The following is a 9,845-nucleotide window of genomic DNA, read 5'->3' as shown; positions in this document are numbered from 1 at the left end:
TTCACTGTATTGTTTGAGGTAAATAGCATTGAAACCCCTTATTATAAGCTTTAGCTGGATCTATTTTTACCAGCAATAGTTCAGGTGTGAAACTTCAACGTACAATGCTTTTTTTTCATCTTTCAAACTTATTAAAATGTTTCTATGCTAGTTAACATTGAACATCATTAAGAATACACTCATGGCTTTTGTTCCGTTCTGCATTAGCTATTCCAATCAAAATAGTTCACTATAGTCCATTTCTTTTAACGAGGCAGATTTGCACCGACTCGCAGCGGTGCCCTTTTAGCTCGGAAAAGTTTCCTGGTCGCTGATTGGTTAGAATTATCTTGTCCAACCAATCAGCGATCGGGAAACTTTCCCGAGCTAAAAGGGCACCCGTTGCGAGTCGGTGCAAATATGCCTCGCTAAAAGAAATGGACTATAGTATTACACCGATGAATAAAATCCGACTATCATGATAGGAACATCGCGTTGTCAAAACACCACACCAAAGAATTTCAACAGGATTCATGAGAGAGAGAGTTTTGCCATCACAACTTGAAACTTGTTCTCTTGAGTAAGGCATAGTTCATACACCTCCTATCTTCAACGACATCACTAAACGCACCACATCCTTGTAGCTATTAGGGCGGCTCAGCTTTTAAATCATCGGTAACTTGCGGTTCTTCGTGCTACCTTTGAAATCAGCTTATCATCACTGCCTGAAATAAAAGGTCTTGCTTTAAAAATTTGAATATCTTGTAAATTTTATACTTGGGAGGCTACAAATAGTATTATTCTATATCCTATCTCCTAAGGACTCTTAAAGATTCCTAAAATGTCCTTTTGCTCCCCTTCTGTGAAATACTTATAAGTAATGGGCCTTTAAGAAAAATGGTGTCCATAGAAATCAAAATGAATTTGTTTCCACAACATTTTCCCTAAACTTTATTCCAAGTCTTGTGGAAAAAGTTAACACTTTATGATTCATTCAAGAATTTATTATTACATTGAATATTACTTGTCAAAAAAATTAAACTCAACTTCCTAATACAGTAAAAAATTTCATATTGCTTTTTCTTTTAACAAAATCACATCCTAAATCATAACCCAAAATATAATAAATTACACTATATGTACCCTGTAACAACAGCTTCCTCATTACCCCAATTTGAAAAAGGAAATTTAATGTCTTTACCATTCAAATTCAACTCCCACTGAAAAGTCTTCAAACCAGTTTACTTCAAGTTCTTAGATGACTGATAGAAAATAAAGTTGACAGTATATACACCTATATAACCATATCTTCCTTTACTTTTAGACCATAAAATTCTATTGTGCATCTTTAGACAAGTGGCATGAACTTCTATTAATACATATAGAATCATTTAGTCTATACAAATAAATTAAAGTTTAAACGTTGTCTTCAATGCCATCTCAAACACATCTTTAAAATAATTTAGTTTATTATCATCATCATCATCATCTCCTACACATATTGACGCTGTAGTGGTCTGCGGACTGTGGCCAGACATAGCACGCAGACTGCTAGTGTCCGAATGCCAACCACAATCGGTTTCACTACAGTGGAATACACAGAAATCTGGGTAAGAAGTAAACAATCACGGATGAACTGGGCACTGGGCACCACCCCTTGATTTTATACTAGGCAAGGGGACCCAGCTAGAAGCTCACTTACCTATTGTTTCTTGGGTTCCTAGTCTCTCCCCGCAGTGCTAAGCACGAAGTCCTAAATAAGAGGAGCAGTATGCTTTCTAGGTAAGATTTATTTGTATATAAAGGTAATTGAACATAAGGAAATAAGCTTAAATATTACAAAGGGGAGAGAGAGGACACTTCCCAGGCTGGAATGGGGGACCTTTCACAAGAGGAGCATACTGAAAGAGGATCTACAACAAAATACATTTAATACATACATACATATACCAAAGGCACTTCCCCCAATTTTGGGGGGTAGCCGACAACAACAAGAAACAAAACAAAAAGGGGACCTCTACTCTCTACATTCCTCCAGCCTAACCAGGGACCCAGCCGAGTTCAGCTGGTACTGCTAGGGTGCCACAGCCCAACCTCCCACATTTCCACCACAGATGAAGCTTCATACTGCTGAGTCCCCTACTGCTGCTACCTCCGCGGTCATCTAAGGCACCGGAGGAAGCAGCAGGGCCTACCGGAACTGCGTCACAATCGCTCGCCATTCATTTCTATTTCTAGCACGCTCTCTTGCCTCTCTCACATCTATCCTCCTATCACCCAGAGCTTTCTTCACACCATCCATCCACCCAAACCTTGGCCTTCCTCTTGTACTTCTCCCATCAACTCTTGCATTCATCACCTTCTTTAGCAGACAGCTATTTTCCATTCTCTCAACATGGCCAAACCACCTCAACACATTCATATCCACTCTAGCCGCTAACTCATTTCTTACACCCGTTCTCACCCTCACCACTTCGTTCCTAACCCTATCTACTCGAGATACACCAGCCATACTCCTCAGACACTTCATCTCAAACACATTCAATTTCTGTCTCTCCATCACTTTCATTCCCCACAACTCCGATCCATACATCACAGTTGGTACAATCACTTTCTCATATAGAACTCTCTTTACATTCATGCCCAATCCTCTATTTTTTACTACTCCCTTAACTGCCCCCAACACTTTGCAACCTTCATTCACTCTCTGACGTACATCTGCTTCCACTCCACCATTTGCTGCAACAACAGACCCCAAGTACTTAAACTGATCCACCTCCTCAAGTAACTCTCCATTCAACATGACATTCAACCTTGCACCACCTTCCCTTCTCGTACATCTCATAACCTTACTCTTACCCACATTAACTCTCAACTTCCTTCTCTCACACACCCTTCCAAATTCTGTCACTAGTCGGTCAAGCTTCTCTTCTGTGTCTGCTACCAGTACAGTATCATCCGCAAACAACAACTGATTTACCTCCCATTCATGATCATTCTCGCCTACCAGTTTTAATCCTCGTCCAAGCACTCTAGCATTCACCTCTCTCACCACTCCATCAACATACAAGTTAAACAACCACGGCGACATCACACATCCCTGTCTCAGCCCCACTCTCACCGGAAACCAATCGCTCACCTCATTTCCTATTCTAACACATGCTTTACTACCTGTGTAGAAACTTTTCACTGCTTGCAACAACCTTCCACCAACTCCATATAACCTCATCACATTCCACATTGCTTCCCTATCAACTCTATCATATGCTTTCTCCAGATCCATAAACGCAACATACACCTCCTTACCTTTTGCTAAATATTTCTCGCATATCTGCCTAACTGTAAAAATCTGATTCATACAACCCCTACCTCTTCTAAAACCACCCTGTACTTCCAAGATTGCATTCTCTGTTTTATCCTTAATCCTATTAATCAGTATTCTACCATACACTTTTCCAACTACACTCAACAAACTAATACCTCTTGAATTACAACACTCATGCACATCTCCCTTACCCTTATATAGTGGTACAATACATGCACAGACCCAATCTACTGGTACCATTGACAACACAAAACACACATTAAACAATCTCACCAACCATTCAAGTACAGTCACACCCCCTTCCTTCAACATCTCAGCTTTCACACCATCCATACCCGATGCTTTTCCTACTCTCGTTTCATCTAGTGCTCTCCTCACTTCCTCTATTGTAATCTCTCTCTCATTCTCATCTCCCATCACTGGCACCTCAACACCTGGAACCACAATTATATCTGCCTCCCTATCATCCTCAACATTCAGCAAACTTTCAAAATATTCCGCCCACCTTTTCCTTACCTCCTCTCCTTTTAACAACCTTCCATTTCCATCTTTCACTGTCTCTTCAATTCTTGCGCCGGCCTTCCTTACTCTCTTCACTTCTTTCCAAAACTTCTTCTTATTCTCTTCATATGACTGACCCAGTCCCTGACCCCACCTCAGGTCAGCTGCCCTCTTTGCCTCACGTACCTTGCGCTTTACTTCCACCTTTTTCTCTCTATATTTTTCATACTTCTCTATACTATTACTCTGCAGCCATTCTTCAAAAGCCCTCTTTTTCTCTTCCACTTTTACCTTCACTCCTTCATTCCACCATTCACTGCCCTTCCTCATGCTGCCTCCAACAACCTTCTTGCCACATACATCACTCGCAATCCCAACAAAATTTTCTTTTGCTAACTTCCACTCCTCCTCTAAATTACCAGTTTCTCTTACTCTCACCTCGTCATATGCCATTTTCAACCTTTCCTGATATTTACTTTTTACCCCCGGTTTTATTAGCTCTTCAACCCTCACTAGCTCCCTTTTACATCCACCTACTCTATTCCCCCACTCTTTTGCTACAACCAATTTTCCTTCCACCATTTAATACAGAATTAAAAAAAAAAGTAAAATATGTTATTTTCATTAGTAAAATAAATTTTTGAATATACTTACCCGGTGATCATATAAGCTGTCAGCTCTGCTGCCCGACAGAAAAACCTAAGGACAAAATACGCCAGCGATCGCTATACAGGTAGGGGGTGTTCATCAACAGCGCCATCTGTCGAGCAGGTACTCAAGTACTCCCAGTAAACACAGAACCAATTTTCTCCTCGGTCCACTGGGTCTCTATTGGGGAGGAAGGGAGGGTCCTTTAATATATGATCACCGGGTAAGTATATTCAAAAATTTATTTTACTAATGAAAATAACATTTTTCAATATTAAACTTAGCCGGTGATCATATAAGCTGATTCACACCCAGGGGGGTGGGTAGAGACCAGCATTATATGTTTACATTTAAGAGCTAAGTATTTTGTATTTCATTTTAGCAGTTATTCAAAATAACAAACATAAAATCAATAAGTACCTGGTAAGGAAGTCGACTTGAACAATTACTCTGCCTTTTTAAGTACGTCTTCCTTACTGAGCCTCGCGATCCTCATAGGATGCTGAGCGACTCCTAGGAGCTGAAGTATGAAGGGTTGCAACCCATACTAAAGGACCTCATCAAAACCTCTAATCTAGGCGCTTCTCAAGAAAAGAATTTGACCACCCGCCAAATCAACCAGGATGCGAAAGGCTTCTTAGCCTTCCGGACAACCCAAAAAACAACAATAAAAAACATTTCAAGAGAAAGATTAAAAAGGTTATGGGATTATGGGAATGTAGTGGTTGAGCCCTCACCCACTACTGCACTCGCTGCTACGAATGGTCCCAGGGTGTAGCAGTTCTCGTAAAGAGACTGGACATCTTTAAGGTAAAATGACGCGAACACTGACTTGCTTCTCCAATAGGTTGCGTCCATTATACTCTGCAGAGATCTGTTTTGTTTGAAGGCTACTGAAGTTGCGACAGCTCTAACTTCATGTGTCCTTACCTTCAGCAAAGCATGGTCCTCCTCATTCAGATGGGAATGAGCTTCTCGAATCAAAAGTCTGATATAATAAGAAACTGCATTCTTCGACATAGGTAAAGAAGGTTTCTTAATAGCGCACCATAAAGCTTCAGACTGTCCTCGTAAAGGTTTAGTACGTCTCAAATAGTACTTAAGAGCTCTAACAGGGCATAGGACTCTTTCTCGTTCATTTCCAACCAAATTAGAAAGGCTTGGAATATCGAACGATTTGGGCCAAGGACGAGAAGGAAGTTCGTTTTTGGCTAAAAAACCAAGCTGTAAGGAACATGTAGCCGTTTCAGATGAAAATCCGATGTTCCTGCTGAAGGCGTGTATCTCACTGACTCTTTTAGCTGTTGCTAAGCAGACGAGGAAAAGGGTCTTCAAAGTGAGATCTTTAAAGGAGGCTGATTGAAGTGGCTCGAACCTTTCTGACATAAGGAATCTTAGTACCACGTCTAAGTTCCAACCTGGAGTGGCCAAACTACGCTCCTTCGAGGTCTCAAAAGACTTAAGGAGGTCCTGTAGATCTTTGTTGTTGGAAAGATCTAAGCCTCTGTGACGGAAGACTGCTGCCAACATGCTTCTGTAACCCTTGATCGTGGGAGCTGAAAGAGATCTTTCCTTCCTTAGGTATAAAAGGAAGTCAGCTATCTGAGTTACAGAGGTACTGGTTGAGGATACTGACACCGACTTGCACCAGCTTCGGAAGACTTCCCACTTCGACTGGTAGACTTTAAGAGTGGATGTCCTCCTTGCTCTAGCAATCGCTCTGGCTGCCTCCTTCGAAAAGCCTCTAGCTCTCGAGAGTCTTTCGATAGTCTGAAGGCAGTCAGACGAAGAGCGTGGAGGCTTGGGTGTACCTTCTTTACGTGCGGCTGACGCAGAAGGTCCACTCTTAGAGGAAGAGTTCTGGGAACGTCTACTAGCCATTGCAGTACCTCGGTGAACCATTCTCTCGCGGGCCAGAGGGGAGCAACCAACGTCAACCTTGTCCCTTCGTGAGAGGCGAACTTCTGCAGTACTCTGTTGACAATCTTGAACGGGGGGAATGCATAAAGGTCTAGATGGGACCAATCCAGAAGAAAGGCATCTATATGAACTGCTGCTGGGTCCGGAATCGGCAAGCAATAAATTGGGAGCCTTTTGGTCATCGAGGTTGTAAATAGATCTATGGTAGGCTGGCCCCACAAGGCCCATAGTCCCTTGCATACATCCTTGTGAAGGGTCCATTCTGTTGGGATGAATTGACCCTTCCGGCTGAGGCGGTCTGCCATGACATTCATGTTGCCTTGAATGAACCTCGTTACTAAAGATAGGTTTAGATCTTTTGACCAGGTGAGGAGGTCCCTTGCGATCTCGTACAACGTCATCGAATGAGTCCCTCCTTGCTTGGAGATGTACGCCAAGGCTGTGGTGTTGTCGGAGTTCACCTCCACCACCTTGCCTAGAAGGAGGGACTTGAAGCTTCTCAAGGCCAGATGAACTGCCAGTAGCTCCTTGCAGTTGATAAGCAACGCTCTTTGATCCGCATTCCACGTGCCCGAGCATTCCCGACCGTCTAATGTCGCACCCCAGTCCGTGTCCGATGCGTCCGAGAAGAGAACGTGGTTGGGGGTCTGAACAGCCAGTGGCAGACCCTCCCTGAGGAGAATGTTGTCCTTCCACCAAGTCAGTGACGACTTCATCTTCTCGGAAATAGGGATCGAGACCGCTTCTAGCGTCTTGTCCTTTCTCCAGTGAACAGCTAAGTGAAATTGAAGGGGTCGGAGGTGGAGTCTCCCTAACGCAATGAACTGGTCCAGTGATGAAAGCGTCCCTATCAGACTCATCCACTGTCTGACTGAACATCGGTCCTTCTTTAGCATGTTCTGGATGCATTCTTGGGCTTGACTGATTCTGGGGGCCGACGGAAAAGCCCGAAAAGCTTGACTCTGAATCTCCATTCCTAGGTACACTATAGTTTGGGATGGGACGAGTTGAGACTTTTCCATATTGACCAGGAGACCCAATTCTTTGGTCAGATCCAGAGTCCACTTTAGATTCTCCAGACAGCGACGACTTGACGAAGCTCTTAGAAGCCAGTCGTCCAAATAGAGGGAGGCTCTGATGTCTGCTAAATGTAGGAATTTGGCAATATTCCTCATCAGTTTCGTAAAAACAAGAGGTGCCGTGCTTAGGCCAAAGCACAGGGCTTGAAAATGGTATACAACCTTCCCGAACACGAACCTTAGAAAAGGTTGGGAATCTGGGTGGATGGGGACGTGAAAGTAAGCGTCCTTTAGGTCTAACGAGACCATCCAGTCTTCCTTCCTGACCGATGCTAGAACCGACTTTGTCGTCACCATGGTGAACGTCTGCTTTGTGACAAAGACATTCAGAGCACTGACGTCTAGCACCGGCCTCCACCCTCCTGTCTTCTTCGCCACTAAGAAGAGACGGTTGTAGAAGCCCGGGGATTGATGGTCCCGGACTTTGACTACCGCTCCCTTTTGTAGTAAGAGAGACACCTCTTGCTGCAAAGCTAGTCTCTTGTCCTCCTCTCTGTACCTGGGAGAGAGGTCGATGGGAGTTGTTGCTAGAGGGGGATTGCGCAAGAATGGAATCTTGTACCCCTCTCTGAGTAACTTCACAGATTGTGCGTCTGCGCCCCTGTTCTCCCAGGCCTGCCAGTAGTTCTTGAGCCTGGCTCCCACTGCTGTCTGAAGAAGGTGGCAGTCAGACTCTGCCTCTAAAGGACTTGGAACCCTTCTTCTTGCTCCCACGTTGACCTTCGGCACGAGCACCTCCTCTGCTGGAGGCTCTGCCACGAAAGGGCGGAATGAACCTTGACGCTGGAGTGTCCATCCTGGGTCTAGGCACGGAGGGCAAAGGGGTGGCTTTGCGTGCGGATGACGCAACCAGGTCATGGGTGTCTTTTTGAATCAAGGAGGTGGCAATCTCCTTGATCAACTCCTCAGGGAAGAGGCACTTCGAGAGAGGAGCAAACATAAGTTCCGACTTTTGACATGGGGTGACTCCAGCTGACAAGAAGGAGCAAAGGTGTTCCCGTTTCTTGAGGACCCCGGAAACGAAAGAAGCCGCAAGCTCACTAGAACCGTCCCGTATGGCTTTTTCCATGCAGGACATTATGAGCATGGAAGTTTCCTTGTCAGAAGGGGAGGTCTTCCTGCTCAACGCTCCCAAACACCAGTCCAAAAAGTTGAAAACTTCGAACGCTCGAAAGACTCCTTTCATCAGATGGTCCAAATCCGAAGGAGTCCAACAAATCTTGGAGCGTCTCATGGCCAGCCTGCGGGGAGAGTCTACAAGACTTGAGAAGTCGCCCTGGGCAGAGGCAGGAACTCCCAAGCCGAGAACTTCTCCCGTGGCATACCAGACGCTAGATCTGGAAGCAAGCTTGGCAGGGGGAAACATGAAGGCTGTCTTCCCAAGTTGCTTTTTGGACTGCAACCAATCTCCCAGCACTCTTAAAGCTCTCTTGGACGAGCGGGCGAGGACGAGCTTCGTAAAGGCAGGTGCGGATGACTGCGTGCCTAAAACGAACTCAGAGGGAGGAGAGCGAGGTGCTGCAGACACAAACTGATCAGGATATAAATCCTTGAACAGTGCAAGCACTTTCCTAAAGTCCAAGGAGGGAGGCGTGGTCTTGGGTTCGTCGATGTCCGTGTGCGGGTCGTCAAGATGTGCAGCATCGTCATCATCAGAGAGTCCATCGTCTGAATGTTGAGGAGGAAGCGGCAAAGAAGTAGGAATAAGCTGGTCGGCTGAGTCCGGCAGCACGGGTGCATGCGTGGCTGCACTGGACCCAACGTCATGGAACTGTTGGTCAGTCTGTGAGCTGGCAACAACCATGGCTGTGTGGGGACGCAAAGCGTCTACTCCTGACTGCTGCGGTCGAGTAGCGGAAACCACAGTGGGTTGCGGAGGTTGACGCACAGCGTCAAAACACGGCAACTTAACTCCACCCTCCTGTTGTTGTGGTAACACGCGAACGTCAACGGAGGGTTCCGTGCGTCGGTGAACGTCAACATGCGTCTGGCAGGGTCGACTGCGCATGGGTGGTGGAACTCTCACAGCTGGAGTGCGGGAGCAGGTAGCCTCAGCGTCTACTGGACGCACAACCGTGGTTGGTTGTAGGCTAACGGGTGCAGCGTCAACCTTCTCCGCACGATACTCCTGCATAAAGGAAGCTAACTGTGTCTGCATAGACTGTAGCAAAGACCACTTAGGGTCTACAGCAGCAGGTGCGGCAACAGACGGTGTTACTGCCTGTTGCGGTACCACTTTGCCTCTCTTAGGAGGTGTGCAGTCGTCGGAAGACTGCAGCGAGTCCGAACTGACCCAGTGGCTACACCTGGGCCGTTGGACTTGCGCGGAAGGGACCTTGCGTTTGAGAGGCCGTGAGACCTTGGTCCATCGTTTCTGGCGTGAAACCTCTTCC

General features: G+C 45.5%; 1 protein-coding gene across 3 annotated transcripts in view; it reads right to left on the bottom strand.

The window, feature by feature from the left end:
• Positions 1-388: 388 nt before the first annotated feature.
• The window catches only part of LOC137628468 (uncharacterized), a 65,452-nt gene continuing 55,995 nt past the window's right edge, over positions 389-9,845 (bottom strand). For all 3 annotated transcript variants that reach the window (XM_068359627.1, XM_068359626.1, XM_068359625.1), the window contains one exon: positions 389-704. The gene's annotated coding sequence lies outside the window, so the exon portion shown is untranslated. The remainder of the gene's footprint in view (positions 705-9,845) is intronic.

The sequence above is a fragment of the Palaemon carinicauda genome, chromosome 36, assembly GCF_036898095.1.
Source record: "Palaemon carinicauda isolate YSFRI2023 chromosome 36, ASM3689809v2, whole genome shotgun sequence".
Classification (NCBI taxonomy): domain Eukaryota; kingdom Metazoa; phylum Arthropoda; class Malacostraca; order Decapoda; family Palaemonidae; genus Palaemon; species Palaemon carinicauda.
Note: the sequence above shows the minus strand (reverse complement) of the source record. Positions and strands in the feature narration are given on the sequence as shown.